Here is a 19,096-nt window from a genome sequence, read left to right as displayed (position 1 = left end):
TACTGAAATATGTTTTGCCTAAGAGTCCTTAAATACTAACTTACTATACACACTCATTGACTTCCCTTCTGATTCCCATTACTAGTCAAAAGTTCCCAAAAAGTTTAGAACTTTTTTTTTTTTTTTTTTTTTTTTACATGTTATGGCTGTACAGAAGTCAATTTTTTATCTACTGAACATGTTTTTGGCCCAAGAGTCCTTAAATACTAACTTACTATACACACTCATTGACTTTCCTTCGGATTCTCATTACTAGCCAAAAGTTCCACAAAAGTTTTTCAATTATTATTATTTTTTTATTATTATTATTTTTACATGTTATGTTTTTACAGAAGTCCATATTTGACCTACTGAACACATTTTTGGCCCAAGAGTCCTTAAACACTAACTTACTATACACTGTAAAACCCAACAAGTTAAGCTAACTCATTTATTTTGAGGAAACTGATTACCTCAATTAAATTGAGTTTAACAAACTTAATTGAAGTAAAGAAAAACTGTAGTTATGAGTACTCTGAACTTATTTTAATTGAGTCCACTATACTAAGGATATTTCTTAATATCCAATTAAACTTTACACTGCATTCAAATAATTTGTACAGCTAAAACTTCACTATAATGAGTAAAACAACAGAAATAACAAACTTTAAATTAACTACGAGAGCTTGCTAGTTACTGCTGGCTCACAATAGCACACACAAAGTCAAACCCAATGAGTTAAGCAAACTCATTACATTTGAGGAAACTTATTACCTCAAATAATTTGAGTTTAAAAACCAACAGTTATGAGTACTCTAAGCTCATTTCAGTTGAGTACACTAATATATTTTTTTTTTAAATGATTCTTAATATATGTTGCAGTTGAGCAATTAAGTGATTAATTAAGTGATGATTGAGCATTAATTATGAACACCTGATGATAATGAGCAGAATCGTAGAAGGAAAGAGAAACACAAGAACTACAATTGATTTAAGCCACAGCTTTAGATGAAATAACAGAAGATAAAATATGACATTAAATCTCTGAATATCTCAGCAGAGGTGGATTAAACAACTCCACAAACAGCACTACCAGCTTCACACATTACTAACCAGACTGACTTTATTTCTGTCATTTCTGTTTTAATGAAAATAATAGTTTAATTGATCATTCTTTCATCATGTCACCATGATGGAGATGAGTCTTTTCTTTAGTTGGGCTCTTGACCCTTAAACATTTCATTTAAAATTTTTTCCTCTGGCTGCTTTAATTTTGTGTTTAGAAAGCACATTTGTTATGGTAAGATATGCCTAGAGAAAATGTGATTAGGTGATGTTGGTACAATCATCATGTGGTGGCTTAAGTCACTGATCTCATTAAGAGTCTTATGCTCTGGTTATAGCAGTATTGTGTTCTTAATATTTGTATTATTCATAATGGTGCCTACGTGATCAAGCAGCACGAGATCCAGCACTGTTGTTGTAATTGATTAATATGCAAAATTTCAAAATCATGCAGTTCTCAAAAGTTGTAATGCAGTTTTAATCTATGGCATTACTTAGACACACACAGATATCAAGAATCTGCGTATGAATCTCAACAATGGTGACAATCAATGAAAAGCTTCATGCTGCAGTGCATGCTGGGTACCACCAATCAAAACTCCCTCATGGATCCCAGCATGCATTGCGGCATGAATAAATAATGCATCTGAATTGTGACAAATTTTCTTTGATTCTTACTATTTGCTTTTACTTTTGCTGTGTTTGTTGTGATTTTTTTGTAGCTTGTTTTATGTTCAAGGTTGATCTGTTTATCTGAATATATTTTTTGATTGTCACCATTGTTGAGATTCATACGCTGATTCTTTATGTCTGTGTGTCCAAATACTGTTGTAGATGAAAACCTTCTGTGCATTAATTTTATTCATTTATATCCTGCACATTGTTTGAGTTCTGCAACCATCCTGGATCTTGTGCTGTAGAATCACATAGGTTCTTTTATGAATAATACAAAAAAAAACATACAACCAGTGCATTAGACTCTGAATGAGAGAAGTGATTTAGTCATTAAATAACGATGATATCAACAGCAAAAAACAACCAACCCCAGCTGATCACATTTCCTCTTGGCTTGTCTTATCATAACAAATGTGCTTCGTTAAAGCAGCCAGAGCAAGACATGTTTTGTCAAGGGTCAAGATCCCAACAAACGCAAACACTGAACACCATCATGGTGAATTCAAACAAAACTATTATTTTCAATATATCAGAAATGACAGAAATAAAGTTAGTTTGGTTAGTAATGTGTGAAGCTGGTAATGCTGTATGTGGAGTTGTTTAATCCTCCTCTGCTGAGATCTTCAGAGATTTAATGTCTTCTTTTATCCTTCAGTTGATTTCATCTAAAGCTGTGGCTGAAGTCATTTGTAGTTCTTGTGTTTCTATTTCCTTCAGTGATTCTGCTCATTATCATCAGGTGTCACCACCAATTTGATATTATCACTTATTTAATCACTTAACAATACAATTATTATCCAATTATCATGCTGGGAACTAGAAATGTTCTATAACTCATTCATTTTGAGTTCTGTTTCAGTCATTGTGTCCACACAACATTCGGTAATGTTTGAGTGCAGTGAACTCATTTTTATTTAGTACATCCAACTGTTAGGTTTTACAGTGTACACACGCATTGACTTCCCTTCTGATTCCCATTACTAGCCAAAAGTTCCCAAAAAGTTTAGAACTTTTTTTTTTTACATGCTATGGCTGTACAGAAGTCCTTTTTTTATCTACTGAACATGTTTTTGGCCCAAGAGTCCTTAAATGCTAACTTACTATACACAATCATTGACTTCCTGCCTGATTCCAATCACAAGCCAAAAGTTTCACAAAAGGTTTAAAAAAATAAAAAAAACTATTATTAATTTGTTTTATGCATGTTATGGCTTTACAGAAGTCCATATTTGATCTACTGAATACATGTTTGGCCCAAGAGTCCTTAAACACTAACTTACTATACACAACATTGAATTCCCTTCTGATTCCCATTACTAGCCAAAAGTTCCCAAAAAGTTTAGAACTTTTTTTTTTTTTTTTTTTTACATGCTATGGCTATGGAAGCCCATTTCGATGGAAGCCCATTTCCGCCACTTAAAAAAAAAATTTGAGCATAAAAAGTCAAAATTATGACATAGTTAAGTCATAATTATGACATAAAAAGTCGAAATTATGATTTACTAAATCGTAATTATGACTTTAAAAATCAAAATTATGATTTACTAAATCGAAATTATGACTTTAAAAGTCATAATTATGAGATAAAATGTCGAAATTATGATTTACTAAATCGAAATGATGGCATACCAAGTCGAAATTATGACTTTAAAAGTCATAATTATGAGATTAAAAACTCGAAATTATGACTTTCTGCTCATTGATGTGCCGTGACCCGACACATGATGAGTTCATGAGAGCATGAATGAGTGTTTAACTGTAGTTTGAGCTGCTAATGATTATATGATTGTCTTGTGAACGGCATTAATATCTCTGAGCAAACGCTCTTCAGAGGATTTGAAGCGCAAGCTTTAGCGCAGAAACAACAGAACGGATGTGAGGTGGCAGATGAACATATTCTGATGTGTTATTATGGAAATATGATCCAGAACACACACCCTCAGAATCTGCTGTAATGCAGGAGTGTGTCCAGTAATGACCCGTCCAGTGGGATCTGATCTGTACAGTCACCTGAGGGTGGCGCTGTTCCCAGCTCATATTTCATTAATAACGCAGCAGAATCTGCTGTAATTTCCCTACAGAATTAATTTTATTGATGCTTGGTTTTGATAATATTAGGCCTATATATTATATGAAATAATAAATGAATTAGGCTATATATGGTTAATCTGTTACAACTTCAGCTCAAACCACAATGTCATGGTTATAGTGACACACACACACACACACACACACACACACACACGTTGGTTGGATGGTGTTGTAACAGTTAGTTCTGCTGCCCAACAGATGCAACAGAAATATGAGGTTGAGATGGAGCAGTTTTCATTAAACAGTAATACTCCTGTAAAAAATTATCTTATATGTTTCAAAAAATGGCGCATGTGACAAATTCAGAGTAGCTCTTTAGAACCAGAATCAAAAGCTTCATTGCCATGTTTGCACACACAAGGAATGTGTTTTGGTGACAGAAGTTTCCAGTGCACAGAGACCACAGTACACAGACAGTACAATAAACAATAAAGACAATAAACAATAAAGACAATAAAGAATAAAGATAAATGAATGATACACATAATAATAAACAAAAATAGACTAATATGTACAGGTGTGCTATAGAACAGAACACAATAGTTCTTGTTCTAAGTAATAGTTCTAGGTTCTTGTCAAATGTTAAATTGTACATATTTATCATTGGAGGCATTGTTCATGTCTTACTCTATATCTGTTTAAAAGCACAGAGAAAGATGACATTACATAATGTTTGCAGCTGAGATTTAATGATATGCAATTATATTACTTTATTATAATTTGTAACAGATTAAATACATAAATAAATGTATTATTTAATATAGGCTAATATACAATATATCAAAACCGAGCACGTGGAGGTCAATAAAATTAATTCTGTAGGGAAATTACAGCAGATTCTGCTGCGTTATTAATGAAATATGAGCTGGGAACAGCGCCACCCTCAGGTGACTGTACAGATCAGATCCCACTGGACACACTCCTGCATTACAGCAGATTCTGATGGTGTGTGTTATGGATCATATTTCCATAATAACACATCAGAATATGTTCAGCTGCCACCTCACATTCGTTCTGTTGTTTCTGCGCTAAAGCTTGCATTTCAAATCCTCTGAAGAGCGTTTGCTCAGAGATATTAATGCCGTTCAGATAATAAGACAATCATTCCATCATTAGCAGCTCAAACTACAGTTAAACACTCATTCATGCTCTCATGAACTCATCATGTGTCAATGAGCAGTTATCAATGAGCAGAAAGTCATAATTTCAACTTTTAAAGTCATAATTTCGATTTTTTTTGTATCTCATAATTATGACTTTTAAAGTCATAATTTCGATTTAGTAAATCATAATTTCGATTTTTAAAGTCATAATTTCGACTTGGTAAATCATAATATCAACTTTTTATGTCATAATTATGACTTAACTATGTCATAATTTTGAAAAAAAAAAAATTTAAGTGGCGGAAATGGGCTTCCATCCGGTTCAGTATGGAATAGAAATGGGCTTCCATACTCATGAACTCATCATGTGTCGGGTCACTTTTTCACTTTTAAAGTCATAATTTCGACTTGGTATGTCATAATCTCGACTTGGTATGTCATAATTTAGATTTAGTAAATCATAATTTCGACTTTTTATGTCATTATTGTGACTTTTAAAGTCATAATTTCGACTTAGTAAATCATAATTTCGACTTTTTATGTCATAATTATAATTTATGTCATAATTTTGACTTTTTATGCTCCAATTTTTTTTTTTTAAGTGGCGGAAATGGACTTCCATAGAACCGCATGGTGAAAAAAAAAAATTCCTTGTGGTGGGAGAAAAAAAAAAGAAAACTTATCTCGTTATTTCAACATAATAACTCGTTATTTCAAGATATAAAGTCGTTATTTCAAGATATTAAGTCGTTATTTCAACATAATAACTCGTTATTTCAAGATAATAACTCGTTATTTCAAGATATAAAGTCGTTATTTCAAGATATTAAGTCGTTATTTCAACATAATAACTCGTAATTTCAAGATATTAAGTCGTTATTTCAACATAACTCGTTATTTCAAGATATTAAGTCGTTATTTCAACATAATAACACGTTATTTCAACATAACTCGTTCTTTCAAGATATTAAGTCGTTATTTCAACATAATAACTCGTTATTTCAAGATATTAAGTCATTATTTCAACATAATAACTAGTTAGTTCAAGATATTAAGTCGTTATTTCAACATAATAACTCGTTATTTCAACATAATAAATCGTTATTTCAAGATATTAAGTCGTTATTTCAACATAATACGTTAAGCGTTGTTTTCATTCCAATATCCGCCACAAGAGGGCAGAATAAGACAGGGAATCAATTAACGCATTGTAGTTATACTGATACAGTTAAGCACTTTTACAAGTTGGTGCTCCAAAATCCATTGGTTATGCCAGGCATATGCATTCATTCCAGGCTAACTTTTATTGAGATTAAATTGATGTTGCCCCCATATAGCCTAGCTACTACCGTAAAAGGTTGTCATAAATAGGCTAACCTAGGGCGTTTATTCTGTGTAGTTTTCATAACACCGTTAACTATATTCCACTTGTCTAATAGGCCTATGTGCCATAATAGACAAGTAACGTAGGCCTATCCAGCAACTAGGACTATTAGCCTACTTGTAGCCAATTGTTCTTTCTGGTGAATGTGGATAGCTTATATTAGACTAATATTTACATTTACATTTTACATTTATGCATTTGGCAGACGCTTTTATCCAAAGCGACTTACATTGCATTCAAGATACACATTTTACATTTTGTCAGTTCTTGCTTTCCCTGGGAATCGAACCCATGACCTTGGCGTTGCTAGCGCCATGCATTACATGCATTACAGCAGATTCTGATGGTGTGTGTTATGGATCATATTTCCATAATAACACATCAGAATATGTTCAGCTGCCACCTCACATTCGTTCTGTTGTTTCTGCGCTAAAGCTTGCATTTCAAATCCTCTGAAGAGCGTTTGCTCAGAGATATTAATGCCGTTCAGATAATAAGACAATCATTCCATCATTAGCAGCTCAAACTACAGTTAAACACTCATTCATGCTCTCATGAACTCATCATGTGTCAATGAGCAGTTATCAATGAGCAGAAAGTCATAATTTCAACTTTTAAAGTCATAATTTCGATTTTTTTTGTATCTCATAATTATGACTTTTAAAGTCATAATTTCGATTTAGTAAATCATAATTTCGATTTTTAAAGTCATAATTTCGACTTGGTAAATCATAATATCAACTTTTTATGTCATAATTATGACTTAACTATGTCATAATTTTGAAAAAAAAAAAATTTAAGTGGCGGAAATGGGCTTCCATCCGGTTCAGTATGGAATAGAAATGGGCTTCCATACTCATGAACTCATCATGTGTCGGGTCACTTTTTCACTTTTAAAGTCATAATTTCGACTTGGTATGTCATAATTTCGACTTGGTATGTCATAATTTAGATTTAGTAAATCATAATTTCGACTTTTTATGTCATTATTGTGACTTTTAAAGTCATAATTTCGACTTAGTAAATCATAATTTCGACTTTTTATGTCATAATTATAATTTATGTCATAATTTTTACTTTTTATGCTCCAATTTTTTTTTTTAAGTGGCGGAAATGGGCTTCCATAGAACCGCATGGTGAAAAAAAAAAATTCCTTGTGGTGGGAGAAAAAAAAAAGAAAACTTATCTCGTTATTTCAACATAATAACTCGTTATTTCAAGATATAAAGTCGTTATTTCAAGATATTAAGTCGTTATTTCAACATAATAACTCGTAATTTCAAGATATTAAGTCGTTATTTCAACATAACTCGTTATTTCAAGATATTAAGTCGTTATTTCAACATAATAACACGTTATTTCAACATAACTCGTTCTTTCAAGATATTAAGTCGTTATTTCAACATAATAACTCGTTATTTCAAGATATTAAGTCATTATTTCAACATAATAACTAGTTAGTTCAAGATATTAAGTCGTTATTTCAACATAATAACTCGTTATTTCAACATAATAAATTGTTATTTCAAGATATTAAGTCGTTATTTCAACATAATACGTTAAGCGTTGTTTTCATTCCAATATCCGCCACAAGAGGGCAGAATAAGACAGGGAATCAATTAACGCATTGTAGTTATACTGATACAGTTAAGCACTTTTACAAGTTGGTGCTCCAAAATCCATTGGTTATGCCAGGCATATGCATTCATTCCAGGCTAACTTTTATTGAGATTAAATTGATGTTGCCCCCATATAGCCTAGCTACTACCGTAAAAGGTTGTCATAAATAGGCTAACCTAGGGCGTTTATTCTGTGTAGTTTTCATAACACCGTTAACTATATTCCACTTGTCTAATAGGCCTATGTGCCATAATAGACAAGTAACGTAGGCCTATCCAGCAACTAGGACTATTACTTGTAGCCAATTGTTCTTTCTGGTGAATGTGGATAGCTTATATTAGACTAATATTTACATTTACATTTTACATTTATGCATTTGGCAGACGCTTTTATCCAAAGCGACTTACATTGCATTCAAGATACACATTTTACATTTTGTCAGTTCTTGCTTTCCCTGGGAATCGAACCCATGACCTTGGCGTTGCTAGCGCCATGCTCTACTGTTTGAGCTACAGGAAAGCCATAATAGCTAGCCTAATGCAATTTTCAGACACGGTGCAACAATAAAACGAGAAAAACACAAACAGGAAGCCTCAGGTTCCCGTGAGTTCCTCTATAATGCGACTTGCTTGTAACAATTAACGCGTCGATTCAACGCGGACCGCAAGCTATCGAAAGCCAACAGGGCCAAAAACACATGAATTTTAACACGTATTTAACACGTATTTTACGTGTATTTCACGCGTATTTAACACGTGAAATACGCGTAAAATACACGTAAAATACGCGTTAAAATTCAGTTTGAACGGGTCAGTGTCATTGGCTGCTGAAGACTTGGGTCTAACCATTTCTGTGAGCTTAGAGGGGTGTCCCATTCATAGACTAGGCTACCACCACTTAACTAGCTTATTTATTTTGTCCTTTTTTTTGTTTCTTTGTTGGTATGGAAAATGTAGCCTATATAAAAATTAAAATTGCTATAATATATATAAAAATAAAAACCATGCCTTTTTGTGAATAAACACAGTGACATTCTAGCTTTAACATCAAAGCATTAACATTTGTGTGGGGAAATCAGTTAGAGATTGGACACTCATCAGACAAACAGTAGGTACACAGGATGTACACATATTATCCATTTAAATTATTTTTTTTAAAGACTTATAGGGTGCCAAACTTTAAACCTTGTTTAAAAATAAGCAGGTTTACATTTAAACCATCATTTTGAGCATGGATTTAATTTATATTTAAAATGGATTAACTTTAATCATGTTGCTCCATAACTTTAAACTCAGATTTAAAAATCTCAATTATGGATTCATTTAAAAGATTAAAAATGTGAGGAGGTTTAAATAAAATAAGTGCACCTATAATTAAACTATGCAGATGATTGAACGGAGATAGAAACAGTGTGTGTCGTCAGGTCTCATGGTGTTACTAATAAAAATGAAAAATAAAACAAATTGAGCCAGCTCAGGAGTAGCCTATATTTAGCATTTAACGGCAGCGTGGATGATGAGGTGAGCACCAGAAATGACCGCTCCACTCGATCAAACGGAATGGTCAGCGATCAAGCGACCAAGGCTGCGCTGTCAAGAGCGGAGATAGTCACTCCGCCAATCATGACAGTGGTTTATCATCATAAATTACGCTGCCATAATATAGGCTACTCCGTTAATTGATACTATAAATATGGTTCCAGTCTTATGAAATCCGCATGCGATGCCGCAATGTTTTCATTACAAGTTTATTTAGGCTACTTTATCGGCCAGGGGTGCGTTTCCCGTACAACGATGCAACTCGCTGGTTTAACTACCATAGTACGATGCATCTTTAAAGAAATCAACTAGCTAGTCACTACTGTTTCCCGAAACCATGGTACCTGTGTCGCAAAACCATGGTTTGAACCACATTGGTTGGAGCTGTCGTTATGACGTTCTTCTTCGATCTAATGGCGGACTGGTGCTGAGCACATATCGCCACCTGCTGTAAATTTGTTTTTTTTTCTCTTTTCGACTGCGCTTTCTTAGTGACGATGTGGAGTAATTACGTTAACAACTCAACATTCATTCTTTGCACAATGAAATATAAACATATATAAACACAATGTTGTCTTCTCTGATCCCAAAAATCTATAACTATTAATTTCACAATTTCATATTTATTAATTTCTTATTGAATATTGATAGATCAGCACAATTAAAATGAAAATAAATTATGGGTTTTACTGTTGATCAATGATCACTGTGATTGTTATACTATTGTGTACACCTGTTGCATATTTTGCTTAAGATCATCAGCTATTTAAGTCCCCTTGCCATACAGCTATGTGTTCATATGACCTATATGAAAATGACGCGAAAACCACCATTTTCAAAAAATTAAGTTACAGTTCTTTTGGAGGAGGTGGAGAATAAAAAAACAGCTATTTTCAAAGCTGAAAAATTGTGTAACAAATGCTGATAAAAAAAAAAATCCTGGGCAGAAATCACCCAAAAAATAAATGCTTCTGCCTATTCCTTTTCAGACTTTATGTTGATTTATGTCATCATTTGTTAAATGTTTAAATGTCAGAATAAAATAAATCTGAATCTGCCTACGTTTCCTTAGCGCTAAGCACTGCATGTGTTGCGTAGGCCTATGTGTAATGCTACAGTACAGATACAATTTAATATTTAAGGGAAAACCCCTTTTTGTAAAATATTGTTATATGACAATTTGTCTTTGGGAATTTAACAAAGCCACTTGAACACTCGTTTCTTCGCACAAACGAAACCAAGACTGCGTCCCAACCAGCATAAATAATCCTTTCGGAGGGCACTTCGAAGGGAGAATAAATGCGATCGTCACGCTATTATATCGTTTGAAATAATTTGTAATGAAGAAAGCAAATTGTGTTAAACCTAGGCACCTCGACTTTAAGTCATCCAAATTACTTAAAGTAGATGGTGAAACCTTCGAAAGAAATAGGCTATAGGGTCGATAGCTCTAAATAGAACACATCCCAGCTGCTGCGAAATCAATGACGTCGACACGACAAACTAACAAGGAACTATAGCCTACTTCTAACCACAGGTCAAGAGCTGTCGTTCCAACCACATAAGTTTGCGATGCAGTTTGCGAACGTTCGTTGGAACGATGGTTTCGGGAAACACCAAATCGTTGAACTATGCTGATAACGACGGAACTTGCGACCATAGTTGGCCAACGATGCTTTCGGGAAACGCACCCCAGAGCTGTACCTATGTCAGTTAAAGAGTTGCTGGTGGTCAATAAATAAGGAAATTGAATATTAGTACAGTATTGTTGCTGTCAATGGAGAATCCATCATGGCGGCGAAAATTAATCGTAAAAGGAGGTTTTAATCGCAGGTTAAATTCTAATCCCCGATTTGTTAATATGGGTTTAAAATGAATTAAGTGGTGCAACACAACTCGATTTAAAATAAAGCCTAGATCAACAAATCCTAATCCTAGATTAGCTCTAAACTGAGTTTAATTTAATGCAATACTTTATAGGCTTTTTAGGCTTTGTAGGCTATTTAAGACTTACAGGACAGGTATAACTGGATTTGGCTTTCCTGAAAGGAGAAATATTGTACTGCTACCACAATTAAATACCCTATTTTTTCCATTTTCTTTTCTTACCCCCCCCCCCCCCAAATATTTAGATCAAACAAAACGAAAAACAAGAATTCAGCTTTTATTTTTCGTTTTTCGTTCAGAATTTTTTATTTTTTTTATTTTAAAATTTTATTTTTTTTATTAGTTCAATTACAAAGTACAAAACAGAAATAAGACATTGTGGTACAATTCAGAGTATGCAATAACAATTAAAATATAGAATATCATGAAACATGCAGTGATTTATTCATTTAACATAAAATAATCTAAACTTTTAAAAGTAGGTTCGTCAAGTATTCGTTGTATTTTGGTTAATGTTATGGTGTGCGCCAGAAGATGTTCAAGGGATGGATTTCCCGAAACCTTCTTAACACTACGTCGTTCAACTATGGCAGCGATACAGTGAATAGTTGTGCTAAATCAAAGACGCCGCCGTCCGCGGAGCCATTTCTATGTGCACTATTTCATCCGTGAAAACTTTAGTCCCCTGCCTACCATGTCCAAAGCTGCAAATCAAAATGAATTTCGCCTGCCACGACAGCAAATTCAGCAGCTTTTAGATCTTGTTGGTCCGACTTTGTCAAGACCAACTTGACGGAGCGCCCCGAAAATCAGCTGCCGCCACTCTTCTCTTTCTTTCTTTCTTCTCCGCTATAGTAGCTGTTGATTATGTTTCACGTGTTGCGCCTTTATTGAGTAGGTCATCCAGTAACAGAAATTAGTGATTTACACCAATAATGTGATGCGGGAAATCAACTCTGCTTGTGGAGTAAATGAAGGCTATGGCAAAATAGGTATATTATGATAATATAAATGGCATACGAGGTTGCAGGTTCACACAATCATTTCAAAATTTTATAAATGATCCACGGTGTTGAATTAAGTTTGCAATTTGGATTATATTTATAAGATCTCACGAGTCCTGATAAATGCAATTTCAACTTCTGAAGTGCTTCTATTATAATGAACACCGCTGTCTCACATAACGCAGTTAAACAGCCCCTGTGTAATCGATTTTTGAGCCATTGATAAACAAATTCAGCACCGCCGCCACGGACAGCACCTGCAAACGTCGCACTTAAGAAGGTATACCTTAAGCAACCTCCTAAGGTATAGTTCGGGGAACACGCCTAGAAATGGGATACCTTTAGTTAAGTTATACCTTTAGAGTCTTCGTAGCGCGCTAAGAGACAACGTTATCGGGAAATGCAGCCAAGGAGACCGAGACGCACGCAGCGCATGGGCTGGGAACGCCTCGGGGTTCCCCCGGAAGAGCTGGAGGAAGTGGCTAGAGAGAGGGAAGTCTGGGCGTCTCTGCTTAGACTGTTGCCCCCGCGACCCGGCCCCGGATAAGCGGAAGATGATGGATGGATGGATGGATGGAAGAACATAATATATATTTAAAATATATGTGCACACTGTTTATATATATATATATATTTATATGTCATTTATATATTCCATACATTTATCAAAAATATATTTTATATATTTCATTTTAAATGTAAAATATATAATAAGACTATATAAAAACATATATTAGGGACATATATGTAACATGTATGCAAGCAATATGCTATGCATATATGTGTAGTTTGTATATTGAACATATATACAAATAAATATATGTCATGTATATTGATAATTATATATGTGACATATATATATAAAATACTGTATTATACATACATAAAATATATGGGCTAGTTTTATATGTCAATATATGAAATTGTTCCATTTTCTAATAGGTTTATGGGCAGATATATATGTACATATATGTTTTCACTTTCTATGTGGATATATTTAATATATGTATATTTCATATATGTACATATATTACATTTCCGTATGGGATGCTATGGCTGTACAGAAGATATTTGACCTATTGAACATATTTTTTTATTGTTTTTTATTGTTTTAAATAATTTTTTTACATATTATGGCTGTACAGAAGTCCACATTTTACCTACTGAACATATTTTCGTCCCAACAGTCCTTAAACACTAACTTACTATACACATTCATTGACTTTCCTTCTGATTCCAATTGCAAGCCAAACGCCCCCCCCCCCCCTTTTTTTTTTTTTCATGTTATGGCTGCACAGAAATTCATATTCGACCTACTGAACATATTTTTGGCCTAAGAGACGTCAAACACTAACTTAATATATATACTCATTGACTTCCCTTCTATTCCCAAAAATATTTTAAAGTTTATATTTATATTAACTATATATTTTCAAAGACTCCTTATGTTAAATCAGCCATACCGTAGTCCACCTACTGACCTACTGAACATATTTCTGTCTGAATATTCATCAGTCCATAAGTAGTCCATAGTCCATATGTAAATTTTTGACCCTTTGTCAATGAGTATGTATAGTAAATTCATGATCGAGGCCAGAAATTTGTTCAGTTGGTCATATATATACTATAAATGGCTTGATGTAACGTAAGGAGTCAATGAGTATTTATAGTAATTTAATATTTGAGGACTCGTCGACCATAGGTCATAGTGTACTACGTTCCGGCTGATTTAACATGAGGAGTCAAAGGGAATTATAAGACATTTTATGTTTGAGGATTCGTCGGTGAGAAAGATGTTCAACAGGGCATAATTATCTGCTTCCCCGCATTAAGGAATACTCCTGGCAAGACAACTCATTCCGAGGTGCATTGAGGAGATAGACCTTTTGAATAGACAGATGTTTCCATGCACTTGCTAATGCAAAAGCACTTATCAGTTATTTTATGCACTGCAAGAGCACTAATCTCTTCAATGCAATGCAACAGCACTTGTCTCTTCAATGTACGAGTCTTGTATGCAATGCAATGCAAAATCACTTGTCTCTTCAATGTACGAGTCTTGTATGCAATGCAATGCAAAATCACTTGTCTCTTCAATGCACAAAAAGTTCTTATATCTAATGCAATGCAACAGCACTTATCTCTTCAAAGCACAACGAGTGTTGTATGTAGTGCAACGCAAAAGCACTAATCATTTCAATGCACACCAAGTTCTTGAATGCAAAGAAAGGCTAAATCACTTGTCTCTTCAATGCACAAAAAGTTCTTATATGCAATGCAACAAGCACTTATCTCTTCAAAGCACAACGAGTCTTGTATGTAGTGCAACGCAAAAGCACATCATTTCAATGCACTCTGTGTTTTTTAATGCGATGCAATGCAAAATCACTTGTCTCTTCAATGCACAAAAAGTTCTTATATGCAATGCAATGCAAAATCACTTGTCTCATCAATGCACAATGAGTTCTTGAATGCAATACAAAATCACTTGTCTCTTCAATGCACGAGTTCTTGAATGCAATGCAATGCAAAATCACATGTCTCTTCAATGCAAAAAAAGTCTTGTCTGCATTGCAATGCAAAAGCACTAATCTCGTCAATGCACAATGTGTTTTGTGTGCATTTGAATTCCAAAATCACTTGTCTCTTCAATGCACAAAAAGTTCTTATATGCAATGCAATGCAGAAGCACTAATCTCGTCAATGCACAGTGTTTTTTAATGCGATGCAATGCAAAATCACTTATCTCTTCAATGCAAAAAAAGTCTTGTCTGCATTGCAATGCAAAAGTACTAATCTCGTCAATTCACAAGTGTTTTTTAATGCGATGCAATGCAAAATCACTTGTCTCTTCAATGCACAAAAAGTTCTTATATGCAATGCAATGCAAAATCACTTGTCTCTTCAATGCACAATGAGTTAAGTATGCATTGCAATGCAAAAGCACTATTCTCTTAAATGCACACCGAGTTCTTGAATGCAATGCAAAATCACTTGTCTCTTCAATGCAAAAAAGTTCTTATATGCGATGCAAAAGCAGTAATCTCCTCAATGCACAAGTTTTTTTTAATGCAATGCAATGCAAAAGCACTAATCTGTTCAATACACACCGAGTCTTGTATGCATTGCAATGCAAAAGTACTAATCTCGTCAATGCACAAGTGTTTTTTAATGCGATGCAATGCAAAATCACTTGTCTCTTCAATGCACAAAAAGTTCTTATATGCAATGCAATGCAAAATCACTTGTCTCTTCAATGCAAAAAAAGTCTTGTATGCATTGCAATGCAAAAGCACTAATCTGGTCAAAGCACAAGTTTTTTTTATTGCGATGCAATGTAAAATCACTTGTCTCTTCAATGCACAATGTGCAAACCCACTATTCTCTTCAATGCACACCGAGTGTTTGAATGCAATGCAATACAAAATCACTTGTCTCTTCAATGCACAACGAGTTATTGAATGCAATGCAATGCAAAATCACTTGTCTCTTCAATGCACACCAAGTTCTTATGCAATGCAATGCAAAATCACTTGTCTCTTCAATGCACAAAAAGTTCTTATATGCAATGCAATGCAAAAGCACTAATCTGTTCAATGCACTCAGTATTTTTTAATGCGATGCACTGCAAAATCACTTGTCTCAGCAATGCACAATGTGTTTTGTATGAATTGCAATGCAAAATCACTTGTCTCTTCAATGCACACCGAGTCTTGTATACATTGCAATGCAGAAGTACTAATCTCGTCAATGCACAATCAGTTTTTTAATGCGATGCAATGCAAAATCACTTGTCTCTTCAATGCACAAAAAGTTCTTATGTGCAATGCAATGCAGAAGCACTAATCTCGTCAATGCACAAGTGTTTTTTAATGCGATGCAATGCAAAATCACTTATCTCTTCAATGCACAAAAAGTTATTGAATGCAATGCAATGGAAAATCACTTGTCTCTTCAATGCACAAAAAGTTCTTATATGCAATGCAATGCAAAAGCACTAATCTGTTCAATGCACTCGGTATTTTTTAATGCGATGCAATGCAAAATCACTTGTCTCTTCAATGCACAAAAAGTTCTTATATGCAATGCAATGCAAAATCACTTGTCTCATCAATGCACAATGTGTTTTGTATGAATTGCAATGCAAAATCACTTGTCTCTTCAATGCACACCGAGTCTTGTATACATTGCAACAGGGCCGGCCCGTGGCATAGGCGGAATAGGCAAATGCTAGGGGCGGCACTCATCCATAGGGGCGCCAAAATGTATTACTGATACTATTTTATTAATATTAATTTGAAATATTACCAAATAAAGCGCAAAAAACTTAACCAAGTCCCCCGCCTCTTCCCGGTCCGCCTCATCAATTTCCCCCGCCGAGCTACTTGAAGGGCGTCAGAAATATAACGCGCGATCAGTTTAATTTTGGGAATTTGTTGTGTCGCGTCGCCTCTCGCCGCATCTAATGTAGACAGGATTACTTTCATTTTTTTAGGGTGCTTGGCCGCTCGCTCCAGGTGTAGACCCGGTGAAAGTTGCCTGATAATTTATGACGGATGGCTGAATTGTAGTGTCTTAAAAAACAGAAGCCCTCTGATGCAGGCAAGATAAGGGAAACGCTGCAAAAATGCTCTTCTTATTAGGGGCCAAGCACCGAAGGTGCTTCTTCTTCTTCTTCTTCTTCTTCTTCTTCTTCTTCTTCTTCTTCTTCCGCCACGAAGTCTATGGCAGCCCATAGAACCGTATGGTAAAAAGTTGTGAAATTTGGCACACTAATAGAGGACAGTCTGAAATGTCACCGTAGCAAATTTGGAGTCTCTAACTCAATCCCTCTAGCGCCACCACCATTATGCTAATAACTTTTGAACCATAAGGGCTAGAAACAAAATTCTTTTTTCCTCTGATTCCTTGGCTCAAGACGATTCCCTTGCAACCTATGACGTCATTTTCCGTCATAAAAATTTTCCCGCCATTTTGAATTTTCCGAAAAACCTACTTTTACAAACTCGTCCTAGACGGTTCATCCGATTTGCACGAAAATTGAACCAGATCATCTTCAGACCATGCTGACAAAAAATCTTGCAAATCAAGTTGATTCGTCAAATCATTTGCGATAAACGCGCAAACAAATTTTACGTAGCGGTTGCAAAAACACTCTTAAGGCAATATCTCCGCAACGCTTTATCGTATTCAAACCAAACTTGGTACATGTCATCACAAGCATGACTTGAGGCAACATACAGCGTTTCGGCGCAGCGCCACCTACTGGTCCGGAGATACGAAAAATTGCTATTTTTGCTTATAACTTCTGAACTGTTTGTCCAAAAATCATAAAAGTGGTCTCGTTACATTCAGGACGGCATGCCGAGTCGTCTGATATTCAATTTTACCATATCGGCCATTTTGGCTGTCGGCCATTTTGAATTTTGTCAAAAAATACTATATTTTACAAATGCATTAGTATATTGTTACTAAACTCGGTATGTGACTTCCTTGCTATGCCCTGAAGGTACTCAAAAAGTTTTAGGGCAGTGCCACCTTGTGGTCAAAAGATATAACAAACTTGACAAAAATGCTAATAACTTTTGATTAAATTAGCCTAGTATATTGAAACTGGTCATAATAGAGTCATTGGCTCATGCCGATTCAATTGCAACCTATGATGTCATTTTCGGTCATGATAATTTCCCCGCCATTTTTAATTTTCCAAAAAACCTTCTTTTACGAACTCGTCCTAGACGGTTTGTCCGATTTGCACGAAAATTGAACCAGATCATCTTCAGACCATGCTGACAAAAAATCTTGCAAATCAAGTTGATTTGTCAAATCGTTTTCGATAAACGCGCACACAAATTTTGCGTAGCGGTTGCAAAAACACTCATAAGCCTATATCTCCACAACGCTTTATCGTATTCAAACCAATCTTGGTATATGTCATCAAAAGCATGACTTGAAGCAACATGCAGCGTTTCGGCGCAGCGCCACCTACTGGTCCGGAGATACAAAAAATGGCTATTTTTGCGTATAACTTTTGAACTGTTTGTCCAAAAATCATGTCTTCCGCACCATGCTTTGAAGGTACTCAAAACGTTTTGGGGCAGTGCCACCTTGTGGTCAGAGGTTATAACAAAATTTACAAACATGCCAATAACTTTTGATTAAATTAGCCTAGTTTAATGAAACTGGTCATAATACAGTCATTGGCTCATGCCGAGAACAGAGATACTAATTTTTCCATATTTGGTCAAACATCCTGTCCTCAATGTTCTTATTTGATCAAAACCTACTTTTTCAAACTCATCCTAGACCGTTTGTCCAATTTCCACCAAAATCGAATCGTATCATCTTCAGACAGTGTCAACAAAAAGTTAGGGATTTTGCATCAATAGATGAAACCGTTTTTGTAAACCGCAGCGACGAAGTTGAGCCATCATGCCAAAATTACTCTTGAGGCTGTATCTCTGCAATGCTTATACATATTGGCATCAAACTTTGCATGTGTCATTGTTCCCTTATTCTGACCACACCACATCAATTTCGTATCTGTGCCACCTATTGGTCAAAAGTGATAAACCATTAACTTACATTATCAGTGACTCAATATATGATATTTCAGCCATTTTGCCTAATCTTCTTAAACTGTATAATTGTTAATTGTTGCAGTTGGTCTGACACTCTCAGACTACAATGCATTTTCAGCCTTTTGCTTAAAATCATCTTAAAACGTGATTAATTGCTCATTGCTCCAGT

This window comes from Gobio gobio (genome assembly GCF_949357685.1).
Source record: "Gobio gobio genome assembly, chromosome: 15".
Taxonomy (NCBI): Eukaryota; Metazoa; Chordata; class Actinopteri; order Cypriniformes; family Gobionidae; genus Gobio; species Gobio gobio.
Note: the sequence above shows the minus strand (reverse complement) of the source record.